The 19,658-nt window shown below is 57.8% G+C and overlaps 1 pseudogene; it reads right to left on the bottom strand.

Annotated features, from left to right (window-relative positions):
• Nucleotides 1-1,481: 1,481 nt before the first annotated feature.
• Nucleotides 1,482-15,500, bottom strand: LOC136116114 (scavenger receptor cysteine-rich type 1 protein M130-like; annotated as a pseudogene).
• Nucleotides 15,501-19,658: the final 4,158 nt, after the last annotated feature.

Genomic DNA, 19,658 nt, shown 5'->3' with positions numbered 1-19,658 from the left:
CAGACTGAAGCCAGCTCAGCTGGAGCTGCGAGTGAAATGTCAAAGTTACAGAGGTCGAAGAGGGTAAAGAGAGGGGCTTCTGGTTGCATTTTCGATTTCGCTGCTCGGAAGTCCCCGGCAGCCCTTGTGGAGGCAGCTGACGTTACCACGGCGATGGTGATCACATCCCCTCCCCTTTGCCTTGAAAAAGCTTCTAGGAGGGCAGAGACGCACCAGGCACTGGGAGGTGAACCAGGTTGTGCAGCAGGTGAGCACGACCCACGCTGTGCTGCAGCAGTGACCGTGGTAGCTCGTGCAGTAGGGCGCAGAGGTTCTGTCCCTCCTTGCTGTTAGACCTCTCACCTGTTGCTGGTGACACACACTGGGGAGTGGCAGGGCCAGCAGACAGGACACAACCAGCTCTTGTAGGTCAGATTATCAGGGGTTTCGTCCGGCTGTGGTTTTTTTCCCCGGTTTAACTAAAGGCAGCAGTGGTTTCTAGAAAAGGAAAGCTGTTGCTGCTGTTAACACAAAGAGTGTGTCTACACAGACACTGCCCTCCAAGGAGGATGCAGCCACCCAGGTTTCTGGCTGTGCAGTGTCTGTGCCTGGCATTGGTACCAGAGGATGGTAAGGGAGGCACCTGTGTACGATGTGACCAGGTCAATGACTTACTGTGCCTAGTGGCAGAGCTTAAGGAAGAGGTGGAGAGACTAAGGTGCATTAGGGAGAGTGAAGAGGAAATTGACTGGTGGAGTCAAAAGGGTTTGGGTGGGCAACAGGAGATGACGAAGCCTTGTCCCTCCTGCCATAAGGCAGATAGAGCAGACCTAATTGATGGGGAGGAATGGGAATAGGTCCCTGATCGGAGAGGTAAAAGAACCCTCTCTTGAACCCCATCACCACCCCTGGTGCCCTTAACAAATAGATATGAGGCCCTGGACCCAGAAAATCAGGCAGGGAACAGCCAAGAAGATGTGCCTGGATGGACCATCCTCCTGGATGGACCTCATCTACAAAACGGATTACAACTGCAGCTGTAAGAAAAAAACAAACAAGGGTGGTTGTAGTCGGCGACTCCTCCTGAGGGGAACAGAGGGCCCTGTATGTCGCCCAGACCCATCCCACAGGGATGTCTGCTGCCTTCCTGGGGTCGGGCTGAGGGACATTAATAGAAGACTTGCGGAACTAATTCAGCCCTCAGACTATTATACCCTGTTAGCAGTCCAAGCTGGCAGCGAGGACATTAATAGAAGAAGTGCCAAGATAATTAAAAAAGACTTTAAAGCACTGGGTCGGTCAGTTCATGGAACAGGAGCACAGGCGATATTTGCCTCAGTTCCTGTGCTGTCTGGGATAGATGAGGAGATAAATAATGAGAGGAGTAGAAAAGCCCATCTCATTAACAGGTGGCCAAAGGATTGGTGTCACCATCAACATTTTGGGTTTTTTGACCATGGGGCAAACTCCATGGTATTTGGTCTCCTCATATGAGATGGGCTTCATCCTTCTAGGAAGAACAAGAGGACTATAGCCCAGAAGTTGTCGGGGCTGATCAGGAGGGCTTTAAACTGGGTTTGAAGGGGGAAGGGATTGAAACTGGGCTCTCCAAAGATCAGCCTAAGGATGGAAAGCCTGAATTAAGAGTGAAATCAGCAGCCTACTTGAAGTGCATGTACACTAATGCACGCAGTATGGGCAACAAGCAAGAGGAGCTGGAAGCCATCGTGCAGCAGGAAAGCTGTGACATAGTTCCATCACAGAAACATGGTGGGATGACTCATACGACTGCAGGGCTGCTATGTGTGGCCACCAAGCTCTTCAGAAGACACAGGCAGGGTAGGAGAGGTGGAGGGGTGGCTTTATATGTTAGAGAGTCTCTTGACTCTGTTAAACTTGAGGTCAGCAGTGACAAGGTTGAGTGTCTGTGGACCAGAATGAGGGGGAAGTCCAACAAGGCCGACATCCTTGTGAGTGTCTGTTCTAGACTGCCCAACCAGGATGATGGAGGAGGTGAATTATTCTACAAGCAGCTGTCTAAAAATCAACAGTCCTTGTTCTTATGGGTGACTTTAACCTGCTGGATATCTGCTGGGAGCTCAATATGGCACAGAAGAGGCAACCTAGGAATTTCCTAGAGTGTATAGAGGACAATTTCCCTCATTAGCTGGTAAATGAGCCGACCAGGAGTAAGGCCCCGCTAGACCTACTGTTCACAATCAGAGAAGGGTTGGTGGGTGATGTAGTGGTTGGAGGCCACCTGGGCATAGCGACCATGAAATAATAGAATTTTCAATACTCAGAGATGCAAGGAGAGCCGTTAATAAAACCTCTACACTGGACTTCCGAAGGGCGGATTTTTGCCTATTCTGAAGTCTAGTTCAGAGCATACCCTGGGAAACAATGCTGAAACCACCTTGGGGTTCACTTCTGCGGGGTCACAGCCCAGGGCTGACCCTGATTGGCAGCTCTGTCATGGGCTCTGCACTGTGGGACCAGCGTGACCCAGGCAGTTGGGAGATCTCGGGATGAAGAAATGGGCACTGGGGAGCATCATGGGATCTGTTAGAGAGTCATTTTGACTAGAAACTGCCTGTGGCAAAGCAGGAGGGAAGCGTCTCTGTCAGCAGGATTATTCCACAGGGACCACGGGCGCTGGCAGCACCACAACCTGACCCCAAGCCTGTTGTCCCTGAGACAAACCCCTTCCGCACCGCCATGTCTTTGTTCTCTGCTGCCCCTGTTAACACTCGGGAAGATTTCCTGGCACCTGGGCAGACACAAACCAGCTCCGGGCCAAACCCCCTGAGACTTTTAATAAGCACAAATATGATGTACAATGTAAAAATGGAAAACAACTGGAGGAAACTCTGGACTGTTGGTGCTGCCCATGGGCAAAGGGAGGCGGTTCCTGATGCTCACAGCTCTCCCAGCTTCAATGACAGCAGGGATGGGCTCTCCTGGCTGGGGGCTCAGGGGTTGCTGTGCACCCAGCTCTGTCACAGCCTTTGTGTGTCACAGATGTGCCAGAGACATCTCTTCAGCGTCATCGTAGCCCATGCTCCCCGGGGACAGGGACGTGGTGCCTCCTTCAGCTCCAGGGACCCCAGCACTTCTCTGGGAGCACAGGCTGCCCCCTGCAAGGAGCAATGCGGGACATTGCAGCTCACCCCATGGGGCCTGTGCATCACGTTCCCCCCTGCTCCTCACCACACTCAGCTGCTTCTCCCACCCTTCAGTCCCTCCATGGGAAACTCCTGGGGCAGGTGCCCCCTTCCCAGGAGGTTTAGGTCTCAGTGCAGCAGCAACCAGGGTGGCAGTGGGGGTGGCAGTGGGGGTGGCACCCCAGGAACCAGCAGCGCTGAGTTTCCCTCTCACCTCTGGGTGCATCGCTGGGTTCTGCTTCCTCCTCTGGCACCCTGGGCATTTCCCAAGCTCCCTGTCCAGGGGCATCGCCCTCCCCAGGGAGAGAAACCTCCCTGGCATCATCATAGCCATCCACTGGGTCACCCTCAGGCAGAACAGAAACATCTGAAAAGAGAGGGGAGCTGGTGACAACGAGAAGATCCATCGTGCAGAGCAGAGGATGGGAGGCACTGGTGTTGGCAGCAGCACAGGAGACCCTCAGGTCCTCCTCATCTCTGACGGTGACACCCAGTGACACCTCTGTCCTTCACTTGTCTGCAGGCAGATCAGCCCCTTCCTGCTTCATTACCTGGTGCTGATCCCAGACCATCCTCCTCCTCTCGGTGCCCAGGGTAGGGCTGCAGCTGGGTCAGGGACTGCTCCGAAGAGGAGCCTGGAGAGATGCGCAGTGGGTGTTATGGGATGAGACCACTGACCTGGTTTGTGGCCAGTGCTGCTGGGGAAGGGGGACCCACAGAGCTGGGGCTTCATGGGGAGGAGGGCTGGGAATTCACCCTGCTCCCCTGGGACAAGCCCTGTCTCAAAGGTGCTCCCAGAGCTGCCCCAGGACAGCTCTTCCCTCACTCGTCAAGTGGCTGTAAGGGCAGGAAGAGAGGGGCTGTCCAGCTGCGACGGGCAAAGCTGGTTGGGAGGCAGCTCCTCTCCCGGGTCCAGGGCTGGGGTGCTCTCCCCACAGACCACACAGCCCCAGCACTGCAGGGACCACGAGCTGGGGGCTTCAGGGCATCAGCCCTGGGGTGGGGTGGGGAGAAAGGGTCCTGCAGATGTGCCCACACCCACCTAAGTGACCAAACCTCGCCTGCTTCTCCCACGCTGGGCTGTGACCGATCTCCTCGTACACGGCCTCGGGGAAGAGCTCCTGGGCTGTCCTGGAGCCTGGGAACAGAGGCAGAGCTGGCATGGGGACAGGCAGAGGGGCAATGGGACCCCACTCTCCTCCCCAAACCTGTTCCTTGGCCCAGCCCAGGACTGCTCCAACAGCACAGCCCCACTGTGCTGTCCAGGAACAGCTGCCACATTCCCAGCGAGGGCCACATCACTGTGGAGATGATCTAGGGCAGCATCACCCTCACATCAGCCACTTGGAGACAGCGCTCAAGCCCCTCTGGCCCCTGGGTCATCCCCCTTGTCTGACCCCAGAGCAGCTCCCGTGCTTCCCCTCCACCTGGAGCCAACCCCTGTCTGCCCCACAAGTCCATAGCAGGGCCCCTGCCCTACCAAGGGCATGCAGGGCTGGGCAGAGGGTCAGCCTGGGGCATGAATCCATGGAGATGGGCCCTGCTGCCCTATGTTCCTCTCGTCTTCTCCTTGCCCCAGAGTGCCCTCCAGCACTACCCAGAGCACTGCCAGCCTTGACCATCTCCTCCAGGATAACATTTCCCCCAGGATAACATCTACGGGATAACATCTCCCCCAGGATAACGTCTCCTACAGGATAACATCTCCCCTGGTCCTGCTCTGCCCTGTCTCCCCTTGCTCCATCTCTTGCTCCAATCATCTCTGGGCTCTCTCCACCCCTTCCTGCTGGTGCCCTATGGCCAGACAGTCAAAGGGGTGTGTGGGACAGGTGGCAGCACACAGTCTCCTCCCCTCAGCTCTGATTGTACCCCTTACTGACCCCCCACAGCACCCCCAGCCCTTCCAGGAGGCATCACTGGGAGCTCTGTGGAAGGACCCACCTCTGCACCCAGCCCTGGCACTGAACGCTTGCCAGGCCAGCAGGGCCAGGAGCAGGCAGAGAAGGGCCCCCAGGATGATGCAGATGATGACGGGCACTGAGGTTCTCCCGCTGACAGTCGGACGGCCCCGGGTGGGATCTACACGGGCAAGAACATGGAAGAACAGCACCAGCCCTGGGAGAGATGGAGGCAGCACCAGCCCTGACCCCCATCACACAAGGCAGCAGAGAGGGGAGGACCCCAGGGGGAATGATGGAGAAGCTTCCACCCTGCTGACTGAATTTCACCCCCTCCTCAACCCCCACATAATCACCCCAGTGCCACCTCCTGGGAGTTTCACGCTCCAGCAAGAAGCCCCTTCCACCCAACTGTGGGTCAGAGCCTGGCCCTGGGATACCCAGCCCTGGGGAGGATGAGTTACCTGCTCGGGGTGGGGATGCTGCTGTCCTGGGTGCAGCTGCAGGGGAGGAAAAGGAGAGCTGGGCTGAGAGGGTGGGAGTGCATGTACCAGGGAGCCTCCCCTGTAACACACAGCGTGTGTCTGTAGGGTCCCTGACACATCCCACCCCAATTGCCCCTCCCGTAGTGCTAGAAAGGAACCCAGGACAGGGCTGGGGGCCTCTGCCCTGGGCGGCGGGCAGGGTGGCACAGGTAGCCCAGGGGATGGATGGTCCTGGAGCTGCAGGGCTCCATGGGCATTGACCCAAGGACACAGTTCCACTGAGGCTGCTCCCTGCTTGGCACCAGGCTGCTGCATCCCACAGGAACGTTCCTGCTCTCGGGAGTTCAGGGGCCATGCCAGGACCAAGCGGGTGAAAGGCCTTCCCCAGCTCCCTGCTGATACCTGAGCAAGGGGTCCCAGCCCCCCGCTCACCCAAGCAGCGCACGGCAGCGTCTTCCTTATGCCGGCAAGCACGTCCGTCCCTAGGCTGGGCCCAGCAGTCCTGCAGAGACAACTCCGTTCCCCGGCACTCCACCCGCTCCAGCCAGATGGGGCCTTGGCCCACCCCAAAAGCAGCCTCATGCAGGGCAGACACCGCGGGGCCACAGCCCAGCTGCCTGCACGCCACCTGGGCGTCCTGCATGTCCCAGGAGTCATCGCACACTGTCCCCCAGGAGCCGCGATGCCAGAGCTCCACTCTGCCTGAGCACCCGTCCTCACCTCCCACGGCACGGATCTTCTCCCTGTCTGGAGAAGGCAAAGAGCTCCCACGGCACTCAGACAGCAGAGGAGCCAGGCAAGAGGAGCACGCGGAGGAGCAGCTCCCTACCTGTGCAGCTGCTGGAGTTGGGGCACAGGGCCAAAGGCTCTGGGGGCATTTCTGGGCGTCCCCTGAAGAAGGAAACACTGTGGTGAAGGGACTTGCTCGGGGGATTGTGCAGAAGAGAGCGGGGCTGAGCTCTGCTTGTGCCCTTGTGTGCCATCTTGGTTGCAGAGCAGCAGGAGGGTGGCCATGGAGGGGAGGCTCCTCTGAATCCTCTCTGGTCTCTGCTGAGACCCCACTTGCAGATGTCGCTGCCTCCCCGAGGCACTGCCGGGTGGCAACGGCTCCCAGACATGTGGGACACTGAGAACTGTGGTCACATCTGTACCACCAGCAGCAGAAGAGTCTGACATGGCAATGAAAACCCCTCCAAGCTCTTTCTCTGCATTTGGCCGTGCCCAGAGGGGAGCAGAAGCTGGGGTGACACCAGTGCCCGAGTGGCTCAGAGTTACCATTGCAGGTGATGTGGGTCTCATCTCGCAGGTCATCGCAAGACTGTGGGTCCCAGGGGGCGGATGGACACTGCCAGAAGGAGCTGGTTCCCTTCTCACATTGCATGTAATCCAGCCAGGCAGGGCCAGACACCCTGCCATAGGGCAGGCCTGTTTCCAGGGATCCTCCGTCCCCACAGCCCAGCTCCTTGCACACCAGTGACACCATGTCAGGAGTCATCGAGCTGGAGCAAACGCTCCCCCACGTCCCGTTGTAGAAAACCTGGAGGTGCCCAGAGCAGCCATCACTGTTCCCCAGCCTCAGGTCCATGAAGTCTGGGAGGAAAGGCAGCAAGAGAACAGGCTGGTGTGGGGCTGTGGGAGCCAGGACACCCCTGCGCTCCCCAGGCCCCCAGCCAGGTAGGGCAGGGCCAGCAAGTCCCCCTTGCACCCAAGGCAGAGAGAAGTCCCTGAGCAGATAACACCCGCATCCTCTTTGTGCCCACAGTCGTGCTGCCCCCAGGGCCCGGCAGCGCAGTCCCAGAGAGCAGCTTCGGCCCCAGAGCAGTTCACACCGTCCAGCCAGATCTGCCCGGAGCCTTCCCCGAAGCGAGCGGAGCCAGCCGCCTCCACCGCCCCTCCACAGCCCAGCTGGTGGCAAACGACGGCGGCATCAGACAGGTCCCAGCCATCGTCACAGACGGTCCCCCAGCTGCCCTGGTAGTAGATCTCCACTCTCCCTGCGCAGCGCCCGGGTCCGTTCACCAGCCGGACCCGCAGGCTCCCTGCAGTGGGGAGGAACCCCAGGTGTTGTCAGGGGGTGGCCGCCCCCCCACCCCATCATCTGGGGACCCGTTCAGCGCCGCTCACCCCAGCAAATGACTCCCATGTCCTCCACAACCCCTCCCAACAGGGCACTCCTGGGCAGGGAGCTGTTGCAGCGGGTCAGGCTGGCCTCGTGCCCTGCGCACCGGACCCCTCGCAGCCCCATGGGGCCCGTCCCTCGCTCAGGCTTCGGGGGGTTGTAGGCTTTTTCTGCCTCTCCACACCGCAGCTGCCGGCACACCACGCTGGCCTCCCGCACGTCCCACTGGTCGTCCAGGACTCTGCCCCACATCCTGTGCTGAAAGATCTCCACTCGCCCGTCGCACCGGCTCCCGCCGCCGACCAGTCGCAGGGACGTAGGGTCGGCTGGGCCTGGGGACAGTAGAGGAGCCACAGCCATCAGCGGCACCGGGCAGCACGGCAGCCTCCAGGGAAGAGGGCAAGGGGGGGTTGTCCGACCAAACAGGGCGAGAGTGAGCCCTGTGCTGACAAGAAGCGAGGGCAAAGCCCAGGCCCTGTCTGCAGCTCACACCTGGGTCTGCTTCTGCTGGGTGATGGGATGAGGCTCTGCAGGGCTCTCTGTGGGGATGGGATGTGTTTGTCTGCAGCTGCAGGATGGAGCAGAGCCCCACCAGCCTGTTCTGGGCTCATCATATGGAACCCGGGCCGGGCAGTGGTACCAGGGTCTAAGGCGCTGCCCTGGGGACAGGTGTCTGTCTCTGTTCAGACCTCAGCTCTCCCAGAGCAGAGCGATCAGTCTGAGCAAGGAAAGCCCCCCAGGGATCCTCCAGGGAGAAATTTAGCCTGGTGCTGCCATGGGACCCCTGCTTTGGGTGGCCATGTCTCACACAAAGGGAAACGGAGCTAATGCACTATTTTCCCAGCACTCACCTGAGCAAATGACAGCAGCGTTGTTCCCGTGGGAGCACGGGGGGGCCCCCAGGGTGACCACTGGGCACTGTCCCAGGTGGGCTTCAGTCCCGTCACAGTGGAATGAGTCTCTCCAGACAGGGCCAGTCTCTCTCCCAAAATGCTCTCCTCCAGGAATGGACTCAGCAAACCCACAGTTGAGTTGATGACACAGAACATGGGCATCCAAGAGATCCCAGTGGGAGGCACAGAGAGTTCCCCAGCTCCCCAGCATCTGGACCTCCACCCCCCCCGCACACGCTGTGCTGCCATTCACCAGCCTGAACCCTGTGTACTCTGGGGACAGAGGAGGAGAGAATCACAGAATCACACGTTAGGGATTGGAAGGGACCTCAAAGCTCATCCAGTGCAGTCCCCCCATGGAACAGGAACACCCAGATGAGGTTACACAGGAAGGTGTCCAGGTGAGTTTGAATGTCTGCAGAGAAGGAGACTCCACAACCTCCCTGAGCAGCCTGGGCCAGGCTCTGGAACCCTTACTGCAGACTGCACTCACTCAGTTCAGCTGTGAGGATGCTGTGGGAGATGGTGTCAAATGCTTTACTGAAGTCAAGATAGATCACGTCCACTGCTCTGCCATCACCCATCCACCTCATTATGTCCTCATAAAAGTCGATGAGGTTGGTCAAGCACAACTTCCCTTTGGTGAAGCCGTGTTGACTGTCCCTAATGACCCTCTTATCCCTGATATGCCTTGAGATGGCACCAAGGAGAAGTTGTTCCATCAGTTTCCCAGGGATGGAGGTGAGGCTGACCGGTCTATAGTTACGTGGATCCTCCTTCTTGCCCTTTTTGAAGACTGGAGTGACATTTGCTTTCCTCCAGTCCTCAGGCAACTCTCCCGTTTCCCAAGACTTGGCAAAGATGATGGAGAGCAGCCCAGCAATGACCTCAGCCAGCTCCCTCAGCACCCACGGGTGCATCCCATCCGGACCCATGGATTATGGATGTCCAGATGGCCTAACTGCTCCCTAACCCAGTCCTCATCAACCCAGGCAAACTCCTCCATTGTGCTGCCTTCCTCTGGGGCCTCAGTAGTACGGGGCTCCTCAGGACAGCCCCCGGCAGAGTAGGCAGAGACAAAGAAGGCGTTCAGAAAGGGTGGGTTGGTGCTTTTGTACCCTCCGTAGCTGGTGGAAAGGCCAGAGGGACAAAGGCCTTTCTTCTTCTGCATGGTTTTCATGCTGCAGACAGTCCCATTACCCCTTCTGTCCTACACTCACCCAGCCTGGTCCTTGCTCTGTTCCCAACCCCCCACAGAGCCCCAGTGTTCAACACCCCACCCCGAGTCCTCACGTGTGCAGCTGACAGCAGCGCTGTTCATCTGGGTGCAGGCCTGGTCCCTGGAGGACCCCGTGGGGCAGGAGGACAGGAGGGACTCATTCCCCACACACTGCAGCTCTCCATCCCACATGGGACCAGCCCCTTCTCCAAAGTGACCTCCTGCAGACACAGGCAGGGCCACGCCGCACTGCAGCTCCCTGCAGACCACCTCAGCAGCCTGGGGGCCAAAGTGGGAATCACAAACACTTTTCCACTGGTCCCCGTCATGGATCTCCACACGTCCTGAGCAGTGGCTCTTCCCGTCCACCAGACGGACAAATCCTGGAGGAGGCGGGGAAAGCAAACCAAAAGAAAACAAGAAAACAAACAAAACCACAATAAAACCTAACCAAACAAAGAAACAAAAAAGTAACCAAACATACAAATCCAACGCCACACCTGGGAGCTCCCCAGAACTCTCTGGCAGTTACATGTCCACATCCCACATCACCCCCAAGCAAGCCATGGCCAAACTGCCATTGCACATCCTAGGGGAAGCTGTTGGGGTCGTGATGATGACACAAACACATCCAGGACCCCTCCGGCCCTTCTCTACACCATCAGAGCACTCGAGGTATGTGGCTGCCATACGTCTCCCATGTCTCTGAGGGGGAACAACCCAGCATGACCAGCCATCTCATGCTCTTCCTCCAAGGTGTGGGTGCCGAACAAGTTGCCCTGTCGTGTTTCCAGCACAGGGATCCTCAGCCTTGTTTGCTGGGAACTGGCAGAATGGGTGGGGACCAGTACAGACCAGAGGACACCCTACGGCAGGATGGAGGATTTTCCTGGAGCCCAAGGCACCAGGTGAGGTGGGACTGAGACACTGAGGCAGGGTCAGGACACACTGAGGCAGGGGCAGTTCACCCTGGGGTCGGCTCCCTCTGGGCTTTCCCCAAGGACCAGTTACGCCAGCAATGACCGTCCCAGATTGGCAGGTCGACCAGCATCACTGGGCCCAGATCCAGCTCATGTTTGTTGTTCCCCGAGAACACAGCCAGGGCCTTCCCCCATCCCAGCCCCAAAGGTGGGAACAGGCTGATCCCTTACCTGAACACGTCACTCCAGTGTCAAGACTGTGATCACAGTCATGTTCACCCCATCCTGCATGTTTGCAGTCAGACAGGGCAGATTCGGTGCCATCACAGCCAACATCATCCATCCAAATGGGGCCAGATCCTGGCCCAAAGTGTCCGTACTGTGGAGCTCCAACAGCAGACCCACAGTCCAGCTGCTTACAAACCACTGCAGCATCGTTCATGTCCCAGTAGTCACCACACACTGTCCCCCACTGTCCCTGGTGTTTCACCTCCACTCTCCCAGCACAGTGCCTGCCGCCATCTGCCAGCCTCACCTCCGCAGCACCTTCAAACACTGACACAGGACCAGTCAGATCAGCATCAAGCCCCAGCACTGTGGGTGTCAGGGTGGGATCCTCCTCCCTTCCAGGCTGTCCCCAGTATGGTGCAGAGGTCCCTTCTATCCCCAAGGACCGTGCAAGCCTGGGACGAGCAGCTCCAGCCCTGCTGGGTCATTTGTAACCCCAGAGATTTCAGCACTTCCTTCTACTCTTGCAGACCCCCTTTCAACCTGCCCCTGGCCCAGACCCACCTAGAGCACCAACTCCTCCCCAGCCAGCACCCTGGGAAGAGACCTGTCCCCAGGGATCCCCAAGCACAGGCTGCTGTTTCTCCCAGGACCCCCAGCTCCCCTGGACCACAGTCTGCCCTGAGTACTTGCCACCTCATCATCTCAGGCCTTTGTGTATGCCCTGTGAAGCAACAGGTTGATCCCAGAGAGGCCTACCAGCCCATTGTTCCCTTTGTCCTGGGGCATCAGCCCAGCCCTGCCCTTGTCTGTGATCCCCAGGAGGGTCACATCTCTTTCAGCTGTGGGAACAGATGCCCCAGTTCCTTTGTCTCCACAATCCCAAACTGTCCCCTCCTCAGGCTGGGGCCACCCCAGTGTTCAACACCCCACCCCGAGTCCTCACGTGTGCAGCTGACAGCAGCGCTGTTCATCTGGGTGCAGGCCTGGTCCCTGGAGGACCCCGTGGGGCAGGAGGACAGGAGGGACTCATTCCCCACACACTGCAGCTCTTCATCCCACACGGGACCAGCCCCTTCTCCAAAGTGACCTCCTGCAGACACAGGCAGGGCCACGCCGCACTGTAGCTCCCTGCAGACCACCTCAGCAGCCTTGGGGCCAAAGTGGGAATCACAAACACTTTTCCACTGGTCCCCATCACGGATCTGCACACGTCCTGAGCAGTGGCTCTTCCCGTCCACCAGACGGACAAATCCTGGAAAACAAACAAACAAACAAAAAACAAAAAACCAAAACAAAACAAAACAATAAAAACAACTTGGGCTTTCCCAGAGCCCTCTGGCAGTTACTTGTCCATGTCCCACATCAGCTCCAAGGACTCCCTGGACAAACTGCACATTGTAAATCCCAGGGGAAGCTATTGGGTGAGTCTTCGTGCCACAAATACATCCAAGGCTCCTCCTCCCCTTCTCTACAGCACCAGAGCACTTGAGGTGTGTGTCTGCCACACACTCACAGCCACAGGTGCTGCTCAGACAAAGGGCTCCCACACAAGGTCCTCTGTGCTGCCCAGCATGCTCCCCCAGCACTGCAGCCGTGTGAGCAGTTGGGGTCCAGGAGAACTGGCCCAGATGGTGACAAAGCTGCAGCTGCTCAGCCCCTGCAGAGCTTGAACCAGGCAGGACCATCATCACCTGTGTGCAACCAGAGGCTCACTCTGATCCCAGGCTGTTCCTGCAGTGTTGGGAGGTTCCTTTCAGGTGGGAGATGTCCCAGAGCACAGAAATGCAGGAGCTGTTACCATGGCTGGTGCTTTCCAGAGCCCTCCAAGGCCTGCTCGAGGGGGATGTTCTCATCCAGGGACACGGTGCTCTGCCCAGGGGTGCACAGGTCCCAGGCCAATGGCCAGGCAGGGAACAGGAGAGTTGTATGTCCCCCTGGCCTCTCGCTGCCTCAGAGGGTGACAGCAGCACAGATGAGTCAGTCAGTGCTGGTATAGACCCCGTTTCATGGGTCATTGTGGGGAGCTGTGGGCAGGGAGGAGGGGTTGGGCAGCTGGTCATTGCTGCCTGCATGGGGTGCTGTCCCCACAGGGATGTCACAGCTCTCCCCAGGGACCAGTTACACCAGCAATGACAGTTCCAGCTCAGCAGCATGATTGATTAATTTGGCCAGATCCAGCATGTGTGTTGCTCCTTATGGCACAGCCAGGTCCCTTCCCCAGTCCCATCCCCTAAAGGTGAGAAAAAACTGACCCGTTACCTGAACATGTCACTCCAGCATCAAGACTGTGACCGCAGTTATGTTCACCCCATCCTGCATGTTTGCAGTCAGACAGGGCAGATTCGGTGCCATTACAGCTGACATCATCCATCCAAATGGGGCCAGATCCTGGCCCAAAGTGTCCGTACAGAGGAGCTCCAACAGCAGATCCACAGCCCAGCTGCTTACAAACCACTGCTGCATCGTTCATGCTCCAGTAGTGACCACACACGGTTCCCCACTGTCCCTGGTGTTTCACCTCCACTCTTCCAGCACAGCGACTGCCGCCATCTGCCAGCCTCACCTCCGCAGCACCTTCAAACACTGACACAGGACCAGTCAGATCAGCGTCAAGCCCCAGCACTGTGGGTGTCAGAGTGGGAGACCCCTCCCCTGCACGCTGTCCCCAGGGTGGTGCAGAGGTCCCTTGTTTCCCTACGGGCTGTGTAAGGCTGGGGCGCCCAGCTCCAGCTCTGCTGGGTCATTTGTGACCTCAGAGCTTTCAGCTTTTCCTTCTACCCTAACAGACCCTTCAACCTGACCCTGGACCAGACTCACCTAGAGCACCCACTTCTCTCCAGCCAGCACCCTGGGAAGAGACCTGTCCCCAGGGATCCCCACGCAGACGCTGCTGCTTCTCCCAGGACCCTCAGCTCTCCTGGACCATAGTCTGCCCTGAGTACTTCCCAGCTCATCATCTCAGGCCTTTGTGCACCCCCTGTGGAGCAAGATGTTGATCCCAGGGAGTCCTACCAGCCCAGTGTTCACTTTGTCCTGGGGCATTAGCCCAGCCCTGCCCTTGTCTGTGATCCCCAGGAAGGTCAAGACTCTGCCAGTCCATGAGAACAGATGTCCCAGTTCCCTTGTTTCCACTGCACCAACTGTCCCCTCCTCAGACTGGGTTTCACCCCAGTGTTCAACACCCCACCCTGCGTCCTCACGTGTGCAGCTGACAGCAGCGCTGTTCATCTGGGTGCAGGCCTGGTCCCTGGAGGACCCCGTGGGGCAGGAGGACAGGAGGGACTCATTCCCCACACACTGAAGCTCTCCATCCCACACGGGACCAGCCCCTTCTCCAAAGTGACCTCCTGCAGACTCAGGCAGGGCCACGCCGCACTGTAGCTCCCTGCAGACCACCTCAGCAGCCTTGGGGCCAAAGTGGGAATCACAAACGCTTTTCTACTGGTCCCCATCACGGATCTGCACACGTCCTGAGCAGCGGCTCTTCCCGTCCACCAGACGGACAAATCCTGGAAAAAAACACCAAAAACCAAATCATACAAACCTGTGGTGAGGCAGGAGGGGTTGGGCAGCTGCTCAGTGCTGCTTGCATGCGTTCCTGTGCCCGCAAGGCTGTCACAGCTTTCCCAAGGACTGGTCACACCAGCAATGACAGTCCCAGCTCAGCAGACTGGTTGGCCACATTGGGAACTCCTTCAGATCATGTTTGTTGCTTCCTGAGAGGGCCAGTGCCTTCCCTCATCCCACCCTAAAGGTGGGATCAGGTTGACCCCTTACCTGAACACATCACTCCAGCATCCTCAGCATGATCACAGTCATGATCACCCCATTCGCTGTGTTCGCAGTCAGACAGGGCAGATTCGGTGCCGTTACAGCTGACATCATCCATCCAAATTGGGCCAGATCCTGGCCCAAAGTGTCTGTACTGAGGAGCTCCAACAGCAAATCCACAGTCCAGCTGCTTACAAACCACTGCTGCATCATTCATGCCCCAGTAGTCATCACACACGGTCCCCCACTGTCCCTGGTGTTTCACCTCCACTCTCCCAGCACAGCGCCTGCCGCCATCCACCAGCCTCACCTCCGCAGCACCTTCAAACACCAACACAGGATGAGTCAGGAGAGCACCAAGCCCCAGCACTGCAGCTCTGGGGGAACCTCCTGCCTGGGCAGAGTCAGGGGTACCAGGGTGGGAGCCCCCTCCCCTGCAGGTCCCCAGAGCAGTGTGAGGGTCCCTTCTGTCCCCACAACTGCACAAGGCTGGGGGTGCCCATGTCCAGACCTGCTGGGTCATTCTCCATCCCACCACACAAGGCACCTCTTCCTACCTCAACGGCCACCTGCCCCCCACCCATGCCCACCCACACACCGCCCTGCCCTGCACTGGGCACCCACTGCCCCCAGCCCAGCACTCCCTGAACAGCCCCGTGTACCTAGGGCTGCAGCTTCCCATGTAAACCACCTGCCCCAGCACCATCCAAACCCAGCCCATCCCCAGGGCTTTCCCTGTTCCCACTGAGATGATCCAGAGGATCCCACATCCCCTCCTCTCCCCTGGCATCAGCCCTGGGCCAGCCACCCAGGAAGGCCATGTCTCTACTGCAGATGTCCCTGTCCTCTCTCTCTCTGGGGGGCACAAACTGCCCTCGTGGGGTCAGGGCTCCCCTGGAACAAGGGGCAGTGAGCAGTGCACCAAGCCTCTGGGGCACCCCAGAGGTTGGCAGTGCCCTGGGGATCTCTGGGTGTTGTCATCACCAGTGAGGCACCGCTGGTCCAGAGGCAGAGCGTTGGGGACAAGGGGTCCCAAAAGGTACCCCAGGACAGGGGGTCTGTGAATCCAGCCAGGCACAGAACACTGGAGCTCTGGAAAAGGAGGTGCTCTCTCCCACCCAGACAGGCACAGGGAAAGGCACAGGCTCCGTGGAACTGAGCACCTTCTGCCCCCTGTCTCAGCAGCATCTGCAAAGAAACCCCATTCCCAAACAGATCCCCATGACCACACTGGTACCCGCTGGCCCTGGGCAGTAGGACAAGGGAGTCAGCACTTACCCCTGCACAGCTGTACCCAGAGGAGCAGCCACAGCGTCTGAGGGGACAGGAGTCCCTCTGTGCCCATCCTGAGCCTCCTGCCCTGATGGCACATCCCTCTGTGCCGCACTCCCTGCCACAGCTCCAGGGACTCGGGGGAGCAATGATGACAGGAGGGCAATACATCTCTGCAGATGTCCCCCAGTTACAGGAGGAACCAATCGAAGCAGCAGCACCTTTTTAGACATTATCAGGAGCCATCTCCCCTCCGACACGGCCCAGTCCTCCAATGAACTTCTCCAGCACCGTTCATGACCATATATGAGGGACGGCTCTGCTTCAGGTGTCACATCACTGCAATGGTAGAACATCACAGGACAGGGCTGGCTGTAGTGGGGGAAGCAGTTTGTTCACCCCTTGAGCTCTGAGTGCGGACCAGGAGCACTGAGCATGTGCTGCAACAGGCACATCCAAGAGCCCGAGGTGAGAGTGTCCAGTCACCCCAGTGCCATAAGACCCAGGGGGCTGGGACTGCACCGGGGCTGTGTCAGGAAGGGAAGGAAACAGCACCTGTGACAGAGCCCGCTGTGTTGGGAGCAGCAGCTGGGAAAGGGCCTTAGCCCAGGGCAGAGCCCCATCCCAGGAGCGCTGGCTCACCCACCGCTCCCTGGAGAGCCCGCGGAAGGTCCCTCACAGGAGCTGGAGCTGCGACACGTCCCTGTCGTGGCAGCAGACGTGCAGCCCAGAGGCTCAGACGTGTCCCAGACTGTCAGCATGTCACCGAGGGGCCGTTATTCCCCACGGGTGGATCAGAGCTGCAGCCTGCAGGTGCACAAACCACAGCCCCCGTGCTCCCCCCGCGGTGCCCAGGCAGGAAGTCTGTGGTTTCCTCCTGGCGCCGTGCCCGGGCTCATCCCTGCGGTGCCCCTAAGACACCCCCAGCCCGACAGCTGCAGCCAGGGCTGCAGGGGCTGCTCCTTCAGCCTCGCAGGCACGGGGTCGGGCAGCTCCTGTACCTCCTGGGGACCCTGTGACAGCACATGGACGGTCGGCACCGAGCTCCATGGCCATGGGGTGACACTGGTGATGTGAGCACTGCTCCTCCTACTGCAACTGCTGTGTGCTCATTGGTTATATTGTCAGTGACCTCACACCCTCTAGTGCCACCGCTGCGTGCTCGTTGGTTACACTGACAGTGACCTCACACCCCCCAGTGCTGGCTCAGCCCACAGCACCCACTATTCCCAGCTGGTCTCCCATCCAAGCACTGACCGGGCCCGATCCTGCTTAGCTTCCCAGATCAGAAGAGATGGGGCATTCTCAGGGTGATGTGGTTGCTTAATTTATACATATATATATATATATGTATATATACATGTATATTTAAGTTCCCCGAGTATATCCTGATAGTATCTGAACTAAACCCTTTTTTTAAGGGCAGAGCAGAGGGGCAGGAGAACCTCTCTGACCTACTGACTACCCCCTTCTAACCCACCCCAGGTACCATTGGCTTCCTGGCCACAAGGGCCCAGTGCTGGCTCATGGTCACCTTGTTGTCCCCAGGACCCCCAGGTCCCTTTCCCCTACGCTGCTCTCTAACAGCTCATTCCCCAACTTACACTGGAACCTGGGGCTGTTCTGCCCAGATTCAAGACTCTACTGAGACCCCAGGGACCTCACCAGCACAACCTGTTTGCTCTGTGCACATGTTGGAGTCCTCACCAGCACAACCTGTTTGCTCTGTGCACGTGTTGGGGTGACCCCATCTGGCAGCACCCACCCAATCACTTGCTCAATCCCCAGCAGTGGGATGGGGGAGGGAGCTGGAAGGGCAGAAGCAAGAAAGAAAACCTCATGGGTCAAGATAAAGACAGTTTAAGAAGTGAAGAAATAGTTACTCACAGCAGCAGATACATATGTCCAGACTGTCTCTGAGCAAAGGATGTTTTAATGTGTGGGAGATTTGAGGGATTTTCTTGAGGTTGTTGTGTGGATGGGTTTCTGTTATATGGAGATTTATTTCTGAACTATCCAGGCTCAAAGGAATTTCAAGGCCACCTCGACAGCTGAAAGCAGGACCTGCTGTGGGAGTGAGGCAGTTCTACAATAACAGTACCTCAACAAGATGTAAATCAACAGACCTATCAGCAGTGAGACTCGGGTGCCTGGGCAGCACGTGACCATGGACAATATCCAATCAGCTAACGCATGCTTGGAGCCTGGATGCATGATCAGGAAGTAACTGCATGTATAAGGAGGCTTGTTTCTGTAATAAATGGCTTTGCTTAAATTCATATGGGATCGTGTGGAGTCCGTGAGTTTTCGCCCTCGCATATGATTGTCACTTTTCTTGTTGTGGATTGTCCTATCACCTTTTTCTCTCCAAATCCCTCTCCCTTTGCCCGGGGCTTTCATCTGCCCCAGTGTCCATGGGTAGAGAAATCTGTCTCACAGGAGCCAGGCGGGGAGAAGTATTTGACACTTGTCAGGACCAGGAGCCCAAACTGCCCTCTGCTCTCGTGCTGGTGGGTCTCTGCACCCCTCTGGTTCTTCCCCAAAGACTCCTCTGATCCTGCTGGTGGGTCTCCGCACCCCTCTGGTTCTTCCCCAAAGAATCCTCTGATCCTGCTGGTGGGTCTCCGCACCCCTCTGGTTCTTCCCCAAAGGCTCCTCTGCTGCAGGTGGCAGGCACGTTGGCTCCTGTGGGGAGCTGCTGCAGCTCAGCGCTGTTGCAAGGAGCAGAATCTGATCCCAGAGCAGGAGAGGGGAGGAGGCGGCTGTGACCGACATCCTCTCCCACTTCAGCATTGCCCAGCTCCCTCCTGGGATCTCCTCCACCCATGGTGACCCTGGGGGAACTGGGGCAGCCCAGGCTCACACGTACCAATGCTCAGCACCCTGGAGCCAAAACTGCCAACTAAGTATTCCATCCCATCCACGTCATACATCATATAAAAGGGGGAGAACACGAGGGTCTCCCCCCTCTCTTCGACTGTGGCTGACATCTGGGGAGGATCCTGCCTGCTGTCCCTGTGACCTGAGGCCTAGGAACATACCCTGCATCCTTGAATCCAGTTCCAGTTCAATGCAGAGTCCAGCCCAGGACTTCTGGGTGCCTGCACTTCAGTTACTGGAGCAGCTCTGAGCTTTGCCGGGGAATTCAGGACTTGTTTTGTATATTTTGTGTTATTTTCTCTATTTTCTTAGGAGCATTAGTAAAATATTTTTAACATTTTTTTTCCAACTTGCAAGTCTGTCTCGCTTTTCCTCCCATCATCTTTACTCTCCATCAAATGATTGGTCAAACCACTTGTCAATCATCCATGTGCTGCACTCCCACCAGCCGTGATTGGTGCAGCCAGCACAGCCCAACCCTTAGCTCTGCCCAGTTTGTTCAACTCTCGCCAACTTTCCTGCAGGCCTCAAAGCTTGATTGGCTGCTTACATATCAATCACTTGACTTGCCCCACCTCCTCAAATGTGATTGGCTGTCCTGGGCCCACTGACTCCCCATAGACTTCTGGGCGGTTGTTGCCAGGCAACGAGCTCCGCCTGAAAACGACGTCGTGTGCTCTAAACAAAGGCTGTGGGTGATAAAAGACACGTTGGGACCCTAAACATGAGGATTTGGTCCCAAGGAGGAGGCTCTGGGCACTCAAAGGACGGGCAGATGCTACAGATAGCGTTTTGGGCCTGAACACGAGGGGACCCTCTTGGTTCCC

The sequence above is a fragment of the Patagioenas fasciata genome, unplaced genomic scaffold (assembly GCF_037038585.1).
Source record: "Patagioenas fasciata isolate bPatFas1 unplaced genomic scaffold, bPatFas1.hap1 Unplaced_11, whole genome shotgun sequence".
Lineage (NCBI taxonomy): Eukaryota > Metazoa > Chordata > Aves > Columbiformes > Columbidae > Patagioenas > Patagioenas fasciata.
Note: the sequence above shows the minus strand (reverse complement) of the source record. Positions and strands in the feature narration are given on the sequence as shown.